Source organism: Micromys minutus, assembly GCF_963924665.1.
Source record: "Micromys minutus genome assembly, chromosome: 4".
In the NCBI taxonomy this organism is placed as follows: Eukaryota; Metazoa; Chordata; class Mammalia; order Rodentia; family Muridae; genus Micromys; species Micromys minutus.
Genome location: NC_137973.1, coordinates 4,260,797 through 4,282,399, shown reverse-complemented (window position 1 = coordinate 4,282,399; position 21,603 = coordinate 4,260,797). Strand labels below are relative to the sequence as shown.

At 41.1% G+C, this 21,603-nt stretch overlaps 1 protein-coding gene across 3 annotated transcripts in view; it reads left to right on the top strand.

Moving 5' to 3' along the window:
- The window catches only part of VEPH1 (ventricular zone expressed PH domain containing 1), a gene marked incomplete at both ends in the record, with an annotated part of 209,794 nt that overhangs the window by 117,008 nt on the left and 71,183 nt on the right, over positions 1-21,603 (top strand). The gene's annotated exons all lie outside the window — the stretch shown is intronic.

The following is a 21,603-nucleotide window of genomic DNA, read 5'->3' as shown; positions in this document are numbered from 1 at the left end:
AAACACTGTTTTCCTTGTAGATGCTTAAACCAAGAGCCACACAGCTTAAGGTCATGGCATACCCTGGACTGGATTACTTCAATTCTGTTAGTGTTCTCAGTGCAATTAAGTCTAAATATCTCATTCCAGAGACAGCAAAAGTATGAAGCGAATGATATTTGATGTTTCAAAATCAGCTTTAACTCTATAACTAATTTTATATCTCTCATAAGCACACACCAGAAGAAACCTCACTTAATGTTAGTTCTCTGTTCTTTTCCTTCAGTGATTTTGATTCTGTGATATGAGAAAACAAGCTTATTATCCCATATTTTGGGGTTTTCTCACTATTTGCTTAAATTTATTAATTGATATACATCAATTGACAAACCTTAATTAGCAAATTAGTGCATCGTGTCTACATTTACTATTCCTTTTCTAATAGATTCATTTACCTTCCTCAGTTGTACAAAATCTACAAAAATCAATTTTAAAAGAGATAGATGATTCATTCTATGTGAAAAATAAATGAAGAAAATTAAAATTAATCCATTAGTAGAGTTATTCTTCAGACATTTGTATCTGAGAAGTTTTACAATTGCTGAATTACAAATTGACGACTGATTACCCAAGTGGAGATAGAAAGGAGAGAAGCAATATTGATTATAAAGTCTATATTGTCCATAAATAAATGGTTTCTAATAGCTTGGGGAAGAGTGGAAAGAAAGTTGCCCTGAAGTGAGAAATGAAAGGCTCCTGGAAGTTCAGAAAAGAATTTCTGCGTTAGAGGAAAATGCCTGTGGTTTATTTGCGTCCATTCTTTCCTATGATACCAGGCTGAGCTATGGAGACTGCTCACAGCACTGAGGTTGTGGTGCTAGGCAAACTCCAATATTCGTTTTAAGAAAGATGAATGGGCCTAGAAAGCAGGAAACTCACACTTGAAAATATGCTTAAATTTGCGTTCAGTGTCCTGATTCTTTATAAACTTGGAGTTTGTTTCTTTATGGATGAAGGTTTTCTATGCTTAAGTGGTGTCTGGCTACATTGCATACACAAGGTAGAAAATGTGGATGACATTTCACTTAAAGTATGCAGAGGGTTCGCATTAAACTAAAATGTGTTGGGGCAACATATCCTCATAAACTCAAAACACTGACCTGTGGGTGACAAAAATACAGATCCACCTTCACTGCTATATAGTCATTAATCCAACTAGCCCCCATTCCTCTTTATGTGAACAGTCATTCTTGCCTGTAAATCACCATTATTTTTTGCATTGAATGGGCATGTTCTTGTCTGAGTTCTTTCATGAAGAATATTGATGACTAAGCCCAGGCCTACATCCTTGTTTAGTTTCATTCTGTTGCTGTAATGCAGCATTCTGACCAAAAACAACTTGGAAAATAAAAGGGTTTTGGATTTTTCCCCATTAAGTTATATATGCACTTTACATTCAGATCTCAGCTAACCCCTCCCCCTGAGGCAAGACATGGCAGCCTAGTTAAAGGAACAGGATCCACAGACTGACAGTAGGGTAAAACTCTGCTCCAGTTGTTGGGGGACCCTCATGAAGACCAAGCTGAACATCTGCTACATATGTAGGAGGGCTAAGTCCAGCCCATGCGTGCTCTTTGTGAGTCAGTCTCTGAGAACTCCCAAGGATCCAGGATAGTTGACTCCATTGGTCTTCTTGTGGAGTCTCTGTTTCCCTCTGGGTTCACCAGTTCTTTCCCCAACTCTTCCACAATTTCCCAAGCTTCATCTAATGTTTGGCTGTGGGTCTCAGCATCTGTTTCAGGCAGCTGCTGGGTGAAGCCTGTCAGAGGACAGTTATGCTCCTGTTTGTCAGCATAACAGAGTACCTGTCCTAGTATCAGGGATTCGTTCGTGCCCATCAAATGGATCTGAGGTTGAGTCAGTCGTTGGTTAGTCATTCCCTCAGTCTCTTATCCAATTTTGTCTCTGTATTTCTTGTAGACAGAACAAATTTTGGGCCTGGGGTTTTGTGGGTAGATTGATATCGTTATCCCTCCATGGGAGGTGTCCTTATCCCTTCAGCCTGCAGGCTCCATTAGAGTCATCCTCATAGACTTCCTAGGGCCTCCCCAGCAGGGAAATGGATGGAACTAGAAAATACTGTCCTGAATGTGGTAACCCAAACCCAAAAGGATGTGCACGGTGGGTACTCACTTATAAGTGGATATTAACCGCAAAGTACAGAATACCTAAAATACAATCCACAGACCTAAATAATGAGGACCCAAGAGAGGATGCTGAAATCTCACTCAGAGGGGGAAATACAGCAGTCATCAGGGATGATGGAAGGAGGGAGTTGGGTGGGGAAAGGGATGGGAGGGAAATGAGAATGAGAGGAAATCTCTAAGATGTGCCAGAAAAGAGTTTATTTTATCTTAACCTTCCAGATCGCCGACCATCATGGAGGGAAATCAAGGCAGGAACTGAAGGCAGGAATTGAAGGCAGGGCGTCTTGCTATCCTGACAGAACAGCGAAGAGTACAGCAGAAAACATGGAAGATGAGGCTGGCTAACTGACTCCCTGGCTCACAGTTAGCTTTGCTTAGCTGGCTATATTAGTCTAGAACCACCTACCTAATGAATAGTGGGACACACAGTGGGCTGGGCCCTCCACATTAATAATATACCTTAGACACACCCACATGTCAATCTAATCTAGGAAGTACCTCAGTTAAGGCTTCTTCTCTCAAATGACTCCAGGTTGTGTCAAGTTGAAAATTAGGCCTAACCAGAACAGTCCCTGCCAAATCTTACTTACAAAATTTCATCTTATAATTATACCAATTCATAAATACAATCATACCAAGGGAGTTTTTATTTGTTCTCTTTTTTAGCAAAGGCTTCAAACCTGTATTATTAATTGAGTCTACTGTAAAAAGCTCAAGACTAAAATTCTTTACATTCATACAGTATTGATATTGTCTAATCTCGCTAGTTCAAGTATCAAATATGTATTGACTATTTAAGATGTGTGCTACTATTTTTATCAGTTTCCCAGTCAGCTATGTGTTTTAAAATTTGTATGTGACAGAAACAATTCGATTTCCTTAAAGTAATTTAGAAATTAAATGAATAAAACTGTTTGAGAATTTAAATACTAAAATATGAGGTATTTTGTAAGAACAAACAAAATAAGAACAAGAATAGCATGCTTGCACCACGGCTGATTAAAACATTGTCTGTGAATGTGTTTAACATAAAGGAAGACACTCTGATGGCCAAGCAACTGTCTGATCTCAGGTCAGAAGCTGAGCTCTCAAACATCTGAGGCTGAAGAAATTCCCAAACATTTTTAACCAAGTATTACTTTTGTTAACTTTTGAACTCGAGCATATTTTTAAAGCATGCAATCCATGTGTTTCAAATTCATTTTCACTTTATGCATCAAGACAAGGCTTGGGGAGCTCCTCTGATCTCCATGGGGCGTCCCCTAGAGCAGAGATCTTACCAAGAGATGAGCTTTGCCAGCGTTCAGAAGCCTGACACATATCAGAATGTAACCATGCTGACTTCTGAAGCAAAGAGAATTTTTTTAGTTTTGATCACGGTCCTTTCCTTCCGTTCAAGACAAAGTAGAATACTAAGAACTTGACATGGACCCAGCTGGTCATGAACAAAGTTTGCACGGGGAGATGTGACTGTTCATTCATTATAGGTGAGGCTGCCATGAGATACCCCCAACAATGTATGAAGGGCGTTAGATACAATAAACAAGTCTAAACGTCATAGGAAACTTCACTACCCACTTCCAGTCCACACCACTGCCTCCACTTCAGCCCAAGTCTGTTCACAATGCCACCTCTGTCTCCTCCAGACAGAGGGGCTGATGAGTTCCAGACAGCTGATACTGTTTCTAGGTGCTGGTTGAATAAATGAACTCCATCAGTCATGAAAGTAGAGGAGAAACCCAGGGTAGAGGCGGGTGAGTGGGTGGGAACAGGTTGCGTACCCACGCTAGATCCAGAGGCCTCTGCTGAGGCTTCATCCCTGCATCCCAGCACCCTCTTCTACAATAAGAAAGAGAAATTGAGGTGCAAACTCTGAAAGTCATCTCCCCGGGACATTCATACATACTTTATTAGCTAATTCTTTAAAGTGGAAGCTGCTAATTTACATGCAACGGATGATTTCCCTACAAAATTTTCATACATATAATTTTCTCATTATTTATTTTGAGTATGCGTGTTTCCCGTTCATTTACGTCTGTATACCACATGTGTGCATGGTGCTCCTGGAGGCCCGGAGAGGGCATTAGAAAAGAGCTGTGAGCCACTGTGTGGGTACCGGAAACCAAACCTGAGAGTGCTTTGGGAAGAACAGCCAGTGAGCTTAGCTGCTGAGCCATCTCTGTAGCCCCAATAGAGAATTAGTCTGGGTCTTTTGCATTTCTAATGCTAGTATTCCTGGAGATCATTTTATGCATTCAGTAAATTTAACAAATTACTGAACTCTGAGACATCAAGTCCACTGGGATAATAATGTAGGGTTAGCCCAATTCTCATCTATTTCCTGGTGGAAAAACTCTACTAAATATATTTTATTGCCATAAAAATATAATGTTCACTGTAAATTTTTGAAAATCATAAAAAAGGCTTAAAATTACTTTATTCTTACCAGTTAACCAAGGTTAGAAATTTGACTTATTTCTCTCTAGGATTTTTATTTTGTTAGTTTTAGTTTTTCTTTGGTAATTTCATACAGAGATACAATGTATTTCGATTATACACATTTCTCTCCCCTTCTCTGCATTTTCCTCCCCTCTCCAACTTCTCCCAAACCTGTCCCTGTCTTCATCTTTTCCCATTCATTCAAACAAGGGATATTTTAAAAGCGTGTGCTAGAGTGTTCACTGACGTAGGACATGCTGCTGTGTGATTCCACATGTGGTTCATGAAAAGGGTTTTGTTGAAGCCTTCTGGTGATCACTGGAGGGGCAGGCAGCTCCTCCGAGAAGCTGGGTCCTGACCTCTTGAGGGCAATGTGGGATGCCACATTTAGCTCATCCACAAAGCTCTGGGCATGTAATGCCAACAGTAACCAGCAGTTTCACTTACAACATTCGCACTGTCTCTAACTGCCCCAAGCATACCTCTTTTCTTCTCCCCTAGTGCCCCAGGAAAATACTTGTTCATACTTACACTGAATCAGTATCACTGATGAGCGGTCCTTCAAGGGAGGAGGGGCAGGAGAAAGGAGGCTTTCCAGGGTGCTGATGGGCAAGCCTGGTTTCAGTGCACAGAGAGATTGAGCAGACACTGGGAGCTAAGGTGTCTGGTGAGCTATGCCTCCAGGGAGGGAGCAGAGCTTGGTAGGGACAGATGCAAACTCCTGGACCACTGAGGTCTACACTGACTGCACTTTGCTGACACGTGTCTCTACCTGAGGCCGGAACTCTCATCTCCTTTTCCCAGCAGCAAACGTGCGGAACCGACGAGAGAAAGGGGAAGTATGTAAAGCTGGCTGGCTGTTCTGCAGAGACTATACTTTTTGTTCTGTTCCCTCTTTTACCTCAAAGCAACACTGGTTCTATTCAGTGTGCACTGCTCAGACTTCTGAACATTCAAGCTTCTGGGTTCTTACGACCCCCAGGGCTTGTCTTTCCTCCGGTTGACTTCTTTCCTAGCTAGATCTTCAGATCTGCCCTCTCTTCCCTGAGTCTCAGTCCACTGGATTTGGGTTCTTTGTCACATGCACATTCCTGTCGTTCTTCACTTGGTGCCTGTACTCCTTTGAGAATGTCAATGAGACAACATATTCCAGTATTTGACTTCCCACAAACACTGACTTCTCCACGGCCGGGTCTCGGAGATCAGCTCACCGACACTGTGGGGGAAAATATCCACAGAAGTTTATAGCAAATGCCCAGGTTCCCAACAGGCTAGACGCGGCCACCGTCCCAATGTGCCAACTGAAGAGTAGAGTGTGGATGAAAAGTGAAGGCAGGAGATTGGAACAGTGTGGCTCATTGGGAAGTACAGGTGAAGGGCTCAGTGGCTCAGTCCGCATCCAAGACACTGGAGTAAGGAAGGGGACAAGGATTGTACACACGTGAGCAGCCTTTGCCGTGGTCTGGTTGAGTTTCTGGTTCCCAGTGTGGTTGTAAGGGGTCCTCATTGCTCTGCCCCCATCACTGCCACTCCAGAGTGCAGCCTTGATGTCACAGAGAGTGGCCCTCACTTAGAAGGTGACCAGTCTGATAACTCATCGTTCGGTGAACACTGCGTGTGTTTGGGGTATGCGGGGCAATTTCAGTCTCTTCTAGTAAAGATGTCTAGTAATCTGATCTGTTATCTATAGCAACCACTGAAGCTGCAGGTTTGGATTCCACTGGGGGAATCTTAGAAGAGAAGACGCTGTCAGTGGTGGTACTGAGATACTAGAGTATAGGTCCGCGATGACGGCAGAGTTTGGTACTGCTTTCCTTACTCTTGGGGCAAAGCAGCTTATAAATGCCGATTATAATAACATTAGTAAGTAATTGGATGAGGACATTGGTGTGTGTGGGTGTACAAGTGTGGGCGTGTATGTGTGTGTGTGTGTGTGTGTGTGTGTGTGTGTGTGCATAAGTGCAGGTGACCTTAGGAAGCCGGAAGCATCAGACGCCCCTGGAGTCAGAGTTACAGACGATTGGTACTGGGAACCAAACATGGACCCACTAAGATGAGCAGCGAGTGCCTTCATAACCTACTCAGCCATCTCTCCAGGCCTCTGGTTTCAGTTCTGATGCAACATCAAATCAAATCCAACCCAACAGCCCTTCTTCCCCCAACTAGAGTAGAGAAGGCAGAAAATAGAAGAAACTGTGCCACTCCTGAATGGAATCCTTGTGCCGTTGATGGCACCTCAGGCTCCAGCCAGAGGGATTTTATGTCAGTGGAGATTCTGAAGGTCAGCCTGGACCCTCTTTAAGGACATCCTCAGCCAGTCTCAGCTGTTAATCTTTGCATTTATATTACATGATACTTAAATTGGGGGAGGCGAACTCTTCAAGTCAGAGGGGTATAAAATCAGGACACACGTAATCTTGTAAAGACTTGCTGCCCCAGGGAGGAGGGTCCTGGGGTAGTAAAGTGGGGGTGCATGGGTGAGAATGTGGGTAAGTAGAGGAGCATCCTCTCAGAGGCAAAGGGGTGAGAGATGGGGTGAAGAACTCTGGGAGAGGGGAACTGCAAGGGGGCAGCATTTAGAATGTAAATAAATAAAATAATTTGATATTTAAAAAATCATGGGCATTTTCCATGTGAGACCTGCAGGAAAAGTTTTAACGGCCTCACTCAGAATAAGAGCCCTGTTATGCAAGCAGACAATTAAAATCTTAAAACAGAAATATAATTAGTTTACACTGCTCTCTTCAGAAAAACAGAAAAAGAGACTCAACAAAATCAAATTTTATTTGAAATTCTATAATGAACCCTAATACTGTGCATTCTAAAGAAAGTAAGATTTATTTTTAAAAGGAAGATGTTCTGAGTTCTAGGACTGCACCATCACCAAATAGCCCGGGTTGTTTCTTACATGGAGGCTTGGACACAGTCTACATTGTCCAGAAATAGTTTCCGGTGTTCTATTCTTCGAGATACCAAAATACCTCAGCACTCACCTGCCTAACATCGCTCTGAAGTCGCTCAGCACAGATATGGAGAAGTGATGGGAGAAGAGAGAACGAAAGAGGGAAATGAAGGCCAGTAGGTCTGGAACAGTCATCAAGGGCTGCATATTCAAGGAGCTTATGCTTAGAGGCAGGAGTTTCAAATTTGGCACCCAAATTCACAGTATGTCTCCAGAATTGGCTGCACAGGGTTAGAGGTCCATTCTACTCAGTGAACCTTAGTTAGCAGCTTTGACTTGAACAAGATACCTCCTAACTTTCTCACACGGACATGGTGACTGTCTAGGGAAAGCCAGGCTCATTAGGACTGAAAGGCCAAGCTCTAACCGGATCCTTGGAGTCTGATATGCACTTTGTGGAGGTTCCCTGGCCAAGATGCCACTGGACGCATCTGGGATACGAGGTCTTATTTCAGAGCGTCCTGTTGGAGACGGAGCGAAAGAGTTATATCCAGACTATCGCGCGCTTGTCCTGTGCTCTTCAGAGACCTGGGAAATGTCAATAAACTCATTTTAGTGAAATTTAATCATAAAGTTTCCTAAAATTTTCTCTTCCTCAAATCTGGTTGCTGTTACACAGTATGCCAAATTGTAAAGTAATTGATAGCACGTGGTTCAGTACCTGTAGGAGGCACAATGTGGGCCGGTGCCTGCAAGGAATTCCTACTTGCTGGCCTCATTTGCCTCTACACAACTTTTGATAAATCTTTGCTTCATAGAGCCAAATGTTTATTTATAACATATGGCCTCCCATTGACTCATTGTAACCACAGCATGACTCTGTATCGCTGCCAGAAATCAACTATATTAGCACTATGCGGGGGGCGGGGGGAGAAGCATGTATTTGATTTAAAGTTCATATAAATTCCAGAAATATTTTCATGTCTACAAACTCTGAGAACTCCTATGAAAATATCCTAAATTTATCTCTGATTGTGTTTGATGTTGACTTTTCTCTTGCATCCTTTCAGTTGGAGAGCTAACTTGTGTTTGGCAAACATCAGGAGGTTATGGTGGGGAAATGTTGCATTCTTCCAAATGCTCTGCCCTGAAGGGTTTATGATTAAGGACTATGCCAGGTTCTGCACAGTGGTAGGTGTGACTGGGCTTGGAAGATGCATGTGTGTTTTTCTCTAGCATATATTAAAAACAAGTGCAATACAGTCATTCAGTAACAAGCTTAATTGGAAATAAATATCATGCTTATAGGTTAATGAATCATGCTTGGGGGAGTTAATAACCATATTCCTCAAATCAGTCTAAAAATATAAATAATGTTGCTACAATAACCCTTTTCTGTGAGGATTAGTGGTTAAATTGCCTCATCAGAAAAGATCCTGCTTTGAGGGCCATTTGCATAAGACTGTTCTCCATCTATCTAATCTGAAAACCAGAAAAGTCACAGTGGGGTCCACTGTTCAAATACATCCTTCACAGTAGGGTGGCCTTATTTTCACATTTGGACATTATAAGAATGAGAAAATCATTTTTTAAAAATATATGAGTACTTCTAAATATAGAAGTACCACGTGGTTCAGAAATTTTACAACTGTATATGTGTATATACACATACAAACATGTGTGTGTGTGTGTGTGTGTGTGTGTGTGTGTGTGTGTGTGTGGTCCCTATAATAACTTATAGAATATCTTAGGTTAACACTTTTACACTAAGGGTGGCTGTAGCTATTATGTGTCAGACTTAATTCTTTTTTGAAAGTGTTATCCAAAGAAGATAGATATCTTGTTACATATATTATATCATATTATACATAAATACATCTATGTATATTTATATTATAGATAATTATATATTATATAGCTACATATTATATATAATAAAATAAATCTTTCTCGAATATATAAATATATATATCCAAAGACATGGAGACAAACATCCAAATAAAAATGCTAATTTCATGTTATTGTATTTTAGCATAATAAAAATAGCTAAGTGCATGGTAATTCTGAAGCAAACTCTGTAGTTAGTAAGCAATAGATACTGCACAGAGAACATTCAGGAATAACTTATCGAGTGGCCCAGTTAATCTTTCCACACTAAGAGTGGCAGTAGATACCATGTGCTAGGGACAGTGTCTTTCTCGAAGGTGTTTCCAAAGTAAGATGGAAATTAAATAATGGGTTCCATTATAAAAAATAGATCTAAAACCTTATTGTGAAACCTTGAAACTGTAATTCTGGAGGCAAACATTTCAAGACGTACACACCTGGTGGCTGAATGCACAGCTTAAAGTTTAAGGACACTGGCTGCTCTTCCAGAGACCCTGTTTGATTCTCACAACCTATACAGTGACTCACAATCACTTGTAACTCCAGTTACAATGGAATAAAACATCCTTTTTGACATTTCTAGACACCAGGCATGCACAAGGTACACATACATAAAGGCAGGCAAAACACCCATGGCTATAAAAGTTTTTAAATTAACCTAAAACCTTTTAAAAGATGTGTAGGCATAGATAAAAGCTTGCTGAAGAGATAAACGTAGTCCTGTAAATAATAGCTACCACCGACAAATGGCATTCCATGAGTTGAAAAACTTCTATACATACACCCTTAGTGTACATTAACAGAGTTAAGACACCGCTTACAGAAAGGGAGAGAATCTTTGCTATACACACCTGTAACAAGATCCATTGTGGTTTGCAGCTGAGTTGTTTCCCACAGGTTCAGGCCTTTGCACCTAGCACTGTTTCAGAGGCTTCCAAACATTCAGGCGATAGGGCTTAGTGGACAGACTGAGCTGCTGAGGGAAGAATTGTTATCTATTTTCTCATAGCTTTGACAAAAGCAGCTTACGGAAGAAGAAATGTACCCGGGTCACACTTTGCCGGTACTGTCCCTCAGCAGCAGGAGGACAGCATCAGGGCATCTAAAGCAGCTGGTCACATTGCACTCACAACCATGAAGCAGGAGACGAACGCCGGTGCTCACCTCGCCCCTTCATTTGTATTCGGTCTGGGACCCAGTTTATGGAAGGGTGCTGTCCACAGTTAGGGTAGGTCCAACCTCGGGTACCATAGTCCAGATATGACAGATATTACCCTCCAGGACATGACAGAGGCTTGTTGTCATCATGATTATAATCCCCTTGAGCTGACAATCGAATGAAGCTCACTAACACTCGTGTTCACTCTGTGTTGACTTGGTGCCAATAATGTGAGCCCTGTCATTCTTCTGTGAACAGCTCTGCTACACTTTCTCCAATGGATGCCTCTGACCCTGCAGGTGAAAATAAGTGTTCTTCCCCTAAATTGTTTCGGTCAATTACCATGACTACAGCAACACAAAAGTAACAAATACAAGAGCAGCAGCAACTCTTTCATCCTAAGCTGAAGGGTCCCTAGGAGCTCAGCAGAAACTCTTTCCATTCTAAGCAGAAGGATAGACAGGAGAGACAGGCTCCACGGAGAGATGAGATCACCTATAATCACAAATAACAAGATGGCAAGAGGAAAGCAAAAGAACCTAGGCAATGGAAACCAAGAAAGCCTGACAACATCAGAACCCAGCTCTCCCACCACACCAAGTAGTGGATTGCCAAACACACCAGAAAATCAAGACTTAGACTTGAAATCATACTTCATAATGATGGTGCAGATCTTGGAGAAGTACATAAATAACTCCCTTAAACAATTACAGGAAAATCAGAAAAAATCATTCAAAGAACTACAGGAAAACACAACCAAACAGATAAAGGAATTGAAAACAGATATAGAAACAATAAAGAAAACACAAAAAGAGATAAGTCTAAAGATGGAAAACCAAAAAAAGAAATCAGGAGTTACAGATGCAAGCATTGACAACAGCCTACAAGAGATGGAAGAGAGAATCTCAGGGGCCAAAGACAACATAGAAAACATTGAAAATACAGTCAGAGAAGATGCAAAAACCAAAAAGCTCCTAACCCAAAATGTCCAGGAGATCCAGGACACAATGAGAAGACCAAACCTAAGTATAAAAGGTGTAGAAGAGGGAGAAGAATATCAACTAAAAGGCGCAGTAAATATCTTCAACAAAATCACAGAAGAAAACTTTCCTGCCCTTAAGAACGAGATGATCATGAACATACAAGAATCCTACAGAACTCCAAATAAATTGAACCAGAAAAAAAATTCCTTCTGACAAATAATAGTCAAATCACCGAATATTCAAAGCAAAGAAAGAATCCTAAAAGCTGTAAGGGAAAAAGGACAAGTAACATATAAAAACAGACTAATCAGAATTATTCCAGACTTGCCATCAGAGACTATGAAAGCTAGAAGATCCTGGACAGACATCATACAGACCCTAAGAGAACACAGATGCCAGCCCGGGTTACTATATCCAGCAAAACTCTAAATCACCACAGATTAAGAAACAAAAATATTTCAGGACAAAACCAAATATACATAATATCTGTGCTCAAATCCAGCCCTACAAAGAAAGATAAATGGAAAAATTCAACAAAAGGAAGGAAACTACATCCAAGGAAAAGCAAAAAATAATCACGCAAAAAAGCCAAAAGAAGAAAAGCACACAAACATAACTCTACCTCTAACAACAAAAATAACAGGAAACAACAATCACTATTCGTTAATATTTCTTAAGATCAATGAACCCATTTCCCCAATAAGAAGACATAGACTATCATATTGGATACATAAACAGAATCAAGCATTTTGCTGCCTACAGGAAACTCATCTCAGAAACAAAGGCAGATACTACCTCAGAGTAAAAGGCTGGGAATAAACCTTCCAAGCAATGGGCCCAGGAAACAAGCTGGAGTAGCTGTTCTAATATCAAATAAAATAGATTCTCAACCAAAAGTTATCAAAAAAGATAAGGAAGGATACTTTTTACTCATCACAGGAAAAATCTATTAAGATGAACTCTCACTCTTGAACATCTATTCTCCAAATACAAGGGCACCCAAATTTATAAGGGAAATCCTACTAAAGTTCAAAGCACATATTACACCACACACAATAATAGTGAATACTTCAATACCACATTCTCACCAATGTACAGATCATGGAAGCAGAAACTGAACAGAGGCACATAAAAACTAGCAGAGGTTATTAACCAACTAGAATTAACAGAAATCTACAGGACATTTCATCCAGAAACAAAAGAATATACTTTCTTAGCACCTCACGCTACCTCCTCCAAAATCGACTCTATAGTTGGTAACAAAATAGGTCTCAACAGATACAAGAAGATCAAAATTCTCCCATGCATCCTATCAGATCACCATGGACTAAGGCTGGTCTTTAACAACAACAAAAACAACAAAAATCCCACATACACATGGAAACTGAACAATGCTATGCTCAATGACAGCTTGGTCAAGGAAAAAAATTAAAAAATCAAGGAGTTTTTAGAATATAACAAAAAAGACACCACTACACATCCAAACTTAAGATATGATGCAACTAAAGCAGTACTGAGAGGAAAACTCATAGCTCTGAGTGCCTCCAAAAAGAAACTGGAGAGAACATACACTAACAACTTGACAGCACAGCTGAAAGCCCTAGAACAAAAAGAAGCAGATACACCCAAGAGGAGTAGATGGCAGGAAATAATCAAACTCAGAGCAGAAATTAACCAAATCGAGACAAAAAGAATTATACAAAGAATCAACAAAACCAAGAGCTGGTTCTTCGAGAAAATTAACAAGATTGATAAACCCTTAGCCAGACTAACTAGAGGGCAAAAAGAGAATATCCAAATTAACAAAATCAGAAATGAAAGTGGAAACATAACAGAAACTGAGGAAATTCAAGAAATCATCAGGTACTATTAAAAAAGCCTATACTAAACAAAACTAAAAAATCTGGAAGAAATGGATAAATTTCTAGACAGATACTAGATAACAAAGTTAAATGAGGATCAGATAAACCATCTAAACAGTCTCATAACACCTAAAGAAATAGAAGCAGTCATCAAAAGCCTCCCAACCAAAAACAGTTTAGGACCAGATGGGTTTAGTGGAGAATTCTCTCAGGCTTTTATAGACCTAATACCTATACTCTCCAAACTATTCCACAAAATGGACACAGAAGGAACACTACCCAACTCATTCTTCGAAGCCACATTACACTCATTCCTAAACCACACAAAGACACTACAAAGAAAGAGAACTTCAGACCAATTTCTCTCATGAACATCCATGCAAAAATACTCAATAAAATTCTTGCAAACCGAATCCAAGAACGCATCAAAACAATCATCCACCATGATCAAGTAGGCTTTGTCCCAGGGATGCAAGGATTGTTCAACATACAGAAATCCATCAACGTAATTCACCATATAAGCAAACTCAAAGAAAAAAATCACATGATCCTCTAACTAGATGCTGAGAAAGCATTCAACAAAATTCAACACCCCTTCATGATAAAAGTCTTGAAAAGATCAGGAATACAAGGCTCATACCTAAACATAGTAAAAGCAATATACAGCCAACCAGTAGCCAACATCAAACTAAATGGAGAGAAACCTGAAGCAATCCCATTAAAATCAGGGACTAGACAAGGCTGCCCACTGTCCCCCTACTTATTCAATATAGTACTGGATGTTCTGGCCAGAGCAATTAGAAAATAAAAAGAAATCAAAGGGATTCACATTGGAAAGGAAGAAGTCAAAATATCACTATTTGCAGATAATATGATAGTATTCTTAAGTGACCCCAAAAATTCTACCAGAGAACTTTTACAACTAATAGACAACTTCGACAAAGTGCCTGGATATAAAATTAACTCAAACAAATCAGTAGCCTTTCTCTACTCAAAGAATAAACAGGCTGTGAAAGAAATAAAAGAATCAACACCCTTCACAGTAGTCACAAAGACTATAAAATACCTGGGGGTGTCTCTAGCCATGCAAATGAAGGATCTGACAAGAACTTCAAGACTCTTAAGAAGGAAATTGAAGAAGATCGCAGAATATGGAAAGATCTTCCATGCTCATGGATTGGAAGGATCAACATTGTAAAAATGGCCATCTTGCCAAAAGCAATCTACAGATTCAATGCAATTCCCATCAAAATTCCAACCCAATTCTTCATAGAGTTGGAAAAAGCAATTTGCAAATTCATCTGTAATAACAAAAAACTGAAAATAGCAAAATATATTCTCAATAATAAAAACACTTCTGGGTGAATCATCTACCCTGATCTCAAGCTATATTACAAAGCAATTCTGATTTTTTTTTAAAAAAACTGCATGGTATTGGTACAGAGATAGACGGGTAGATTAATGGAACAGAAAAGAAGATCCAGAAATGAACTCTCACACATATGGTCACTTGATCTTTGACAAAGGAGCTAAAAACATTCAATGGAAAAAGGACAGCCTCTTCAACAAATGGTGCTGGCTCAATGGCAGTCAGCATGCAGAAGAATGAAAATAGATCCTTTCTTATCTCCTTGTACAAAGCTCAAGCCCAAGTGGATCAAAGATCTCCACATAAAACCAGGTACACTGAAATTATTAGAAGAGAAAGTGGGGAAGAGTTTAGAACACATAAGCACAAGGGAAATTTCCTGAACAGAACACCAATGGCTTATGCTCTAAGATCAATAATTGACAAATGGGGCCTCATGAAATTTCAAAGCTTCTGTAAGGCTAAGGACACTGTTAAGAAAACAAAATGGCAGCCTACAGATTGGGAAAGGATCTTTACCTTTCTACATCTGCTATAGGGCTAGTATCCAATATATACAAAGAACTCAGGAAGCTAGACTATAGAGAATTAAATGACCCTATTTAAAACTGGGGCACAGAGCTAAACAAAAAAATTCACAGCTGAGGAACATTGAATGGCTGAGAAGCACCTAAAGAAATGTTCAACATCCCTAGTCATCAAATCAAAACAACCCTGAGATTCCACCTCATACCAGTTAGAATGGCTAAGATAAAAATCTCAGGTGACAGCAGATTCTATCAAGGATGTGGAGAAAGAGAAACACTCCTCCACTGTTGGAGGGGTTGTAAGCTGGTACAACAACTCTGGAAATCAGTCTGGCAGTTCCTCAGAAAATTGGACATAGTACTACCTGAAAACCCAGCCACTCCATTCCTTGGCATATACCCCAAAGATGGTCCAACATATAACAAGGACACATGCTCATAGCAGCCTTATATATAATAGCCAGAAGCTGGAAAGAACCCAAATATCCATCAACAGATGAATGGATAAAGAAAGTGTGGTACATTTACACAATGGAGTACTACTCACTTATTAGAAGCAATGACTTCATAAAATTTGTAGGCAAATGGATGGAATTAGAGACTATCATCCTGAGTGAGGTAACCCAGTCACAAAAGAACACACATGGCATGTATTCACTGATTAACGGATATTAAGCCCCAGAAAGCTCTGAGTACCCAATACCCAAGAAACAATTCACAGTTATTATGAAGCTCAAAAAGAAGGAAGGCCAAAATGGGGATGTGTCAGTCTTTCTTAGAGAACAGAACAAAACTCTCAAGGGAGGAAATGCAATGTCAAATAGAGGAGCAGGGATTGAAGAATAGATCACTTAGAAGCTGCCTCACCCGGGGATCCACCATATATGCAGCCACCAAGCCCAAGCACTATAGCTGGTCCCAAAAAGTACTTACTGGCAGGAACCAGACAGAGATGCCCCCTCGGGGACTATGCTAGAGTCATATAGATACAGCTGAACATGCTTGCAGCTAACCATTGGTCTGAACTCAGGGATCCCAATGAGCTTGCTAAAGAAAGTGCCTAAGAAGCTGAAAGGGGCTGCAACCTCATAGGAAGGTAACATTATCAACCAACCAAACCCTCCAAAACTCCCACGGAGTAAAACACCAGCCTTTGTGTGCACTTTGAGAGACCTATTGATCCAGTTGCGTATGTAACTGAAGACAGCAGTGCCTGGCATCAGCATGAGAAGAGGCTTTTCTTCCAGAGAAGGGCACGTTGCCCCAATGCAGGGGAATGACAAGGCAATGGGGTGTAGAGGCAGACCAGAAGAGAGTGCACCACTGTGAATGCAGCTAGAGGGGGAGGAGGGAAGGGAGCAGGGTGGGGTAAAGGGATAACAACTCAAATGTAAATACAGAGTATCTAATTTTTTTAAGTTTTTTAAAAAGTAAGAAATACTAGAAACTGATTCCAAAGTACTTAGACCTTTGAAGTGTGTTTGAAGGAGGAAACTGGACAAGGTTGGAAACACAGGCTAGATAAGTTCTAGAACTGTTTTCAGCAGAAATTAATGGGCGGTTCTGGTACAAGTTTAGAACAGGCTGTCCTGAGGATCCAACTATACCACTTCTGGGCATATACCCAAAAGAAGTTCCAACATCTAACAAGGACACATGCTCCACCATGTTCATAGCAGCCTTATTTATAATAGCCAGAAGCTGGAAAGAACCCAGATGATCTTCAGCAGAGGAATGGATACAGAAAGTGTGGCACATTTACACAATGGAGTACTACTCAGCTATTAAAAACAACAACCTCATGAAATTTCTAGGCAAATTAATGGAATTTGAAGCTATCATCCTGAGTGAGGTAACCCAGTCACAAAAGAACACTCATGGTATGCACTCACTTATAAGCGGATACTAACCCAAAATGTTTGAATACCCAAAAAACAATTCATAGAACTTATGTGAAGCTCAAAAAGAAAGAATTCCAGAACGTGGATGCCTCAGGCTTTCTTAGAAGGGAGAACCAAACACTCATGGGAGGAAATAAAGGGACAAATAGAGGAGCGGGATTGGAGAAAAGATCATCCAGAGACTGCCTCACCAGGGGATCCACCCCATATGCAGCCACTAAACGCAAGCACTATTGCTGATGCCAAGTAGTGCTTACTGGTAGGAACATGATATAGATGCCCCTGCAGAGGCTCTGCCAGAGCCATACTGATACAGAGGAGGATGCTTGCATCTAACCTGAACTGAACGCAAGGACCCTAATGAAGGAGCTAGACCAAGGACTGAAAAAACTGACAGGGTCTGCAACCCCATAGAAAAACAAAATTATCAACTAACCAAACCCACCACAGCTCCCAGGGACTAAAACACCAACCAATGAGTACACATGGAGAGACCCATGGCCCCAGGTGCATATGCAGCAGAGGACAACATTATCTGGCATCAATGGGAGGAGAGGCCTTTGGTCCAGCGAAAGCTCATTTTTTTCCAGTGTAGGGAATGCCAATGTGCTGAGGTGGGAGAGGGTGGTTGGGAGAAGGAGCACCTTCATGGAGGTAATGGGAGGGGGAGGGGAGAGGATTGGGAGAAGCGGATAACATCTGAAACGTAAATACAGAGAATATCCAATAAAAAAATGGGGAAGAAAGAACAGGCTGTCAAAAGAATTGTGGACAGTAAATACTATCTATCTTCACAATTCTTCAGGCTGGAGCAAGACTCTACTGGGAATTAGACCAACGTGTTAATCTTGAGAAACACTAAAGTAATAGACTAATTAACTTGGTAGAGCAAAGACATGGCGTTCAAGCTGCTGTGTGATTGCTGCTGGTTGCTGTTAGGCTAATTCACAGCGAAAATATGAGTAAAAAGACATTTTAAGATGCATTTGTCCAGAAAAGGAAAATGAGCCTATAGCCACAGGCAGAGAGGCTGTAAGTCACACCAATCACAACTGTGCAGCTGGAAATGTGTCTTCAGGGAAGTTTTCGGAATTAGTAAGATGCCCTACCCACTGTAGGTACCAGAGTATAAAACTGAAAACAAAAGTCTTTCTTTAACACAGCCTGCCCAGGGTCATCTCCTAGGTCATCTCCTATCTCCTAGGATCATCTAGATGTTTTTCCATGTTCTGCTCCAGGCACCTGGGCACTTAGAAGCCACCAGAGCCCTGACCCAAGGGTGTCCACATTCCTCTGGAGCTGGTAGCAGAATTTGGCATGCATTTTCCCCATAGCACCCCATGGAGGCTTCCACCAAAGTTTTAAAGAAAAAACCTGAGAGACCAGATAATATATAATAGGGTCAGATTTCCTGCAAGAGATATGTAAGAATGACGGGGGTAAAGCCTAAATTGAAGTCCCAGGGAACAAGAGGTTCCAGGGGTCTGGGATATGGACCAGAGAAAGCTGCAGGCTGGGTGGACTCAGCATGCTCAGCACATAAGAAAGACCATATGGGCTGTAAACACCAGATTACAGATTATAGGGGTGGTGAAGCCACTTGGGCTCAGATAACGCATCCTGTTCTCTGGGCACCAGGCAAGGAGCCACAGAATGGAATGTCTGCCCTGCTAGGGTTCAGTCGGGCTTGCCTTCATCTCTCCTTACTGTATTCCTATTCCTTCTTTAAGGTGCCATTATCTTAGAAGTGCTTCCCTTGTCCATTGTTGTTATTGTTGCTGCTGTTGTTTCATATGTGATCATGGCTAAGATTTCCTTGAGTCTCAGAGTAGGTTTGGAATTAAGTCCTCGCGCCTAGCTGAGACTCTGAAGACATTGGAATAGCCAGGCACAGTGGTAGCGGCCTTACCCAGCTCTCAGGTCAGACTCGGGCAGATCTCTGGGATCTCCATGCCAGTCTGCTCTATACAGGGAGTTCCAGGCTGGCCAGGACTACACAGTGAGACCCTTTCTCAGTTATAAATAAATAAGTAAAGAAATTTTGGTGCTTTAGAAGTTGGGTTAAACACATTTCTCATTATCAGATGCCCTTGAATCACGAGAGGCAGGGGTGAGATCTAAAGTGTTCCTTAAAAATGCATGTTTTAAACATTCATTCTGCAGCTGATATCTTTGAACTTTAGATGGTGGGGTCTGACTTGTAGAAGCGAGTCACTAGAGCTGGACCTTTCAGTTCCTTGTCCTAGTCGTTACTTTCTGCTTCCTGGCTTGTTGTATATGAACAGCCTTTGCCATATTCCTTACCCCCATGAACGGCCATGCCTCCTCTGTTGGGATGAATTCAATCCCTCTAATGCTGTAAGTTGAAATAGATCTTTTCTCTTTCGTGTTATTCTGTAAGCTATTATGACCACAGCAACACAAAAGAATGAATAAGGCAGGATTGCTAGCTAGGTACTATAGTAAAGCTTTATTCTGTGATGTTCCGTTACTATTCTCCAAATAGCAAAAGGAAATACTAAAATGTTAGGGTGAAATTTACCCAAGATCACATAACTATAGCAGATAGAACTGGGGTTTGAGCCCCACTAACCAGCGCTCTAGGACGAGACTTGTCCCCATTCTGTGGCAGTAAAGTTAGCAAGCAATGGTGGTGCTGGTGAGCTATCATCAGAGCATGCACTTTTATTCAAATCTTCAAAATTCAAGCAATTTTATTTTCTTTGTTTCTTTATTACCAATAATTTCACATGTGCAACAAAATCACAACTGTAGCTCCCTCATGATGTATCTGGTAGCTCCCTCTCAGTGTAAACTCGCTGTGCTGTGAAAGGCTATTCTCCATAACCAGAGGCAGGCCGAGGCAGTTGACAGCTGTCTTCCATTGGGATGAGAATGGTACCCAGTTCCTCAGATATTCCCTCCCCTCCATCTCATCCAGTTGTGGTGCTGTAATGAGTTCTGTGAGGCTGGCGCTTCCCTCCTCCCTGACCTCTAGTTGGAAGCCTTACTTCTCTCAACAGCCATAGTTCTGTGCTGCTATTTCATGAACTTAAAACAGGTTGTGACCATTGTTTACACATTTCTCTCATTTGAATATAAACTTATTAATAGCTGCACCATGGCCTCTAAGCTACTCTTAGCCTAAAGTTCAATATTATTCATTCATTCATTCATTCATTCATTCATTCATTTTCATTCAATTATTCCATGCCCAATATTTAATATTCTGTAATGCATCAGGGGGGAAATCACAGAGGAAAAAAGTAACAACCAAAATGTAATAATATAGAAAAATTCCAAGCATGGGATTCATCTGTCCAAAGTTATCTATTTACCTATTAACCCATAGCGAGCAAGGTTACGTGTGAGCAAGTGGTCTCAGTGGTTTACTAGACTAACTTACTAATGGGTGAGTCTTTTCACTTATAAACAGCATCTGCATTAGTCGGTTTTTCATTGCTGTGACAATGCCAATAGGAACTAGGAGAGGAAAGCTTTGCTGTGGGTCATGATTTCTGAGGTTCAGTCCTTGGTAGCCAGGCTTCCTTGGTTTATACCTGAGGTAATGTAGAATGTCACAGTGGCGGGGTGTTTAGAAGAGGAAGATGCTCTCCTCATGGCAACTGGGGGAGGCAGGGTTGAGTCATGATCTACACTTCCTGCGTGTGCCCCTGGGGTGTGCTACTACTTCCAACCAGACTCCACCTCCTCGTTCCCACCACCTCCCCACAGTATCATCAAATGATTAGCCTGTGAATGGATTGATCCACTAATGGAGCTAGAACTCTCATGCCTAGTAACCCTCATTCTCAAAGTCCACTAGTTAGCAACCAAGCCTTTAACTAGGCATCACTGGGCGACATTTAAGATTCAAGCAATAACAGCATTTATCTTGTAGGATTTGGAAAACTAAGTGGAATTCTACATGTGAAAGTCAATCCATGATAACTGTTACTGTCCAGAACTTCACACAGTACCTAACAATACAGTCTCAACCTATACATACAGCATTCATTCATTCGTTCATTCATTCATTCTTGACTGAATTTATGGCTCCCCGCTGCTTCAGTCTCTCATCACCCTCCATCACTTTCTTGTCCTTAAAGAAGATCTTGAAATCTTCAAACTGACATTGCTTCTCTAACCATACCAGGCCAGGGCACAGGAGTCCACGTTTCTGACAGGTATTTACCAAAAGCTGTCTTTATGATTAGCACAGAGCCAACGGAGGAGAATCAACAGCTCACAGTGCGCTGCCCACCGCCAGTAGAGGTCACATTTTCTCTATTCACTCATTAGTTTATCCTGCGAGTCACCACTTCCATGTCTCCAACCAGATGACCATGGCATAGTAGCATGTAGACCTTTGTATCAACGGGATGTCT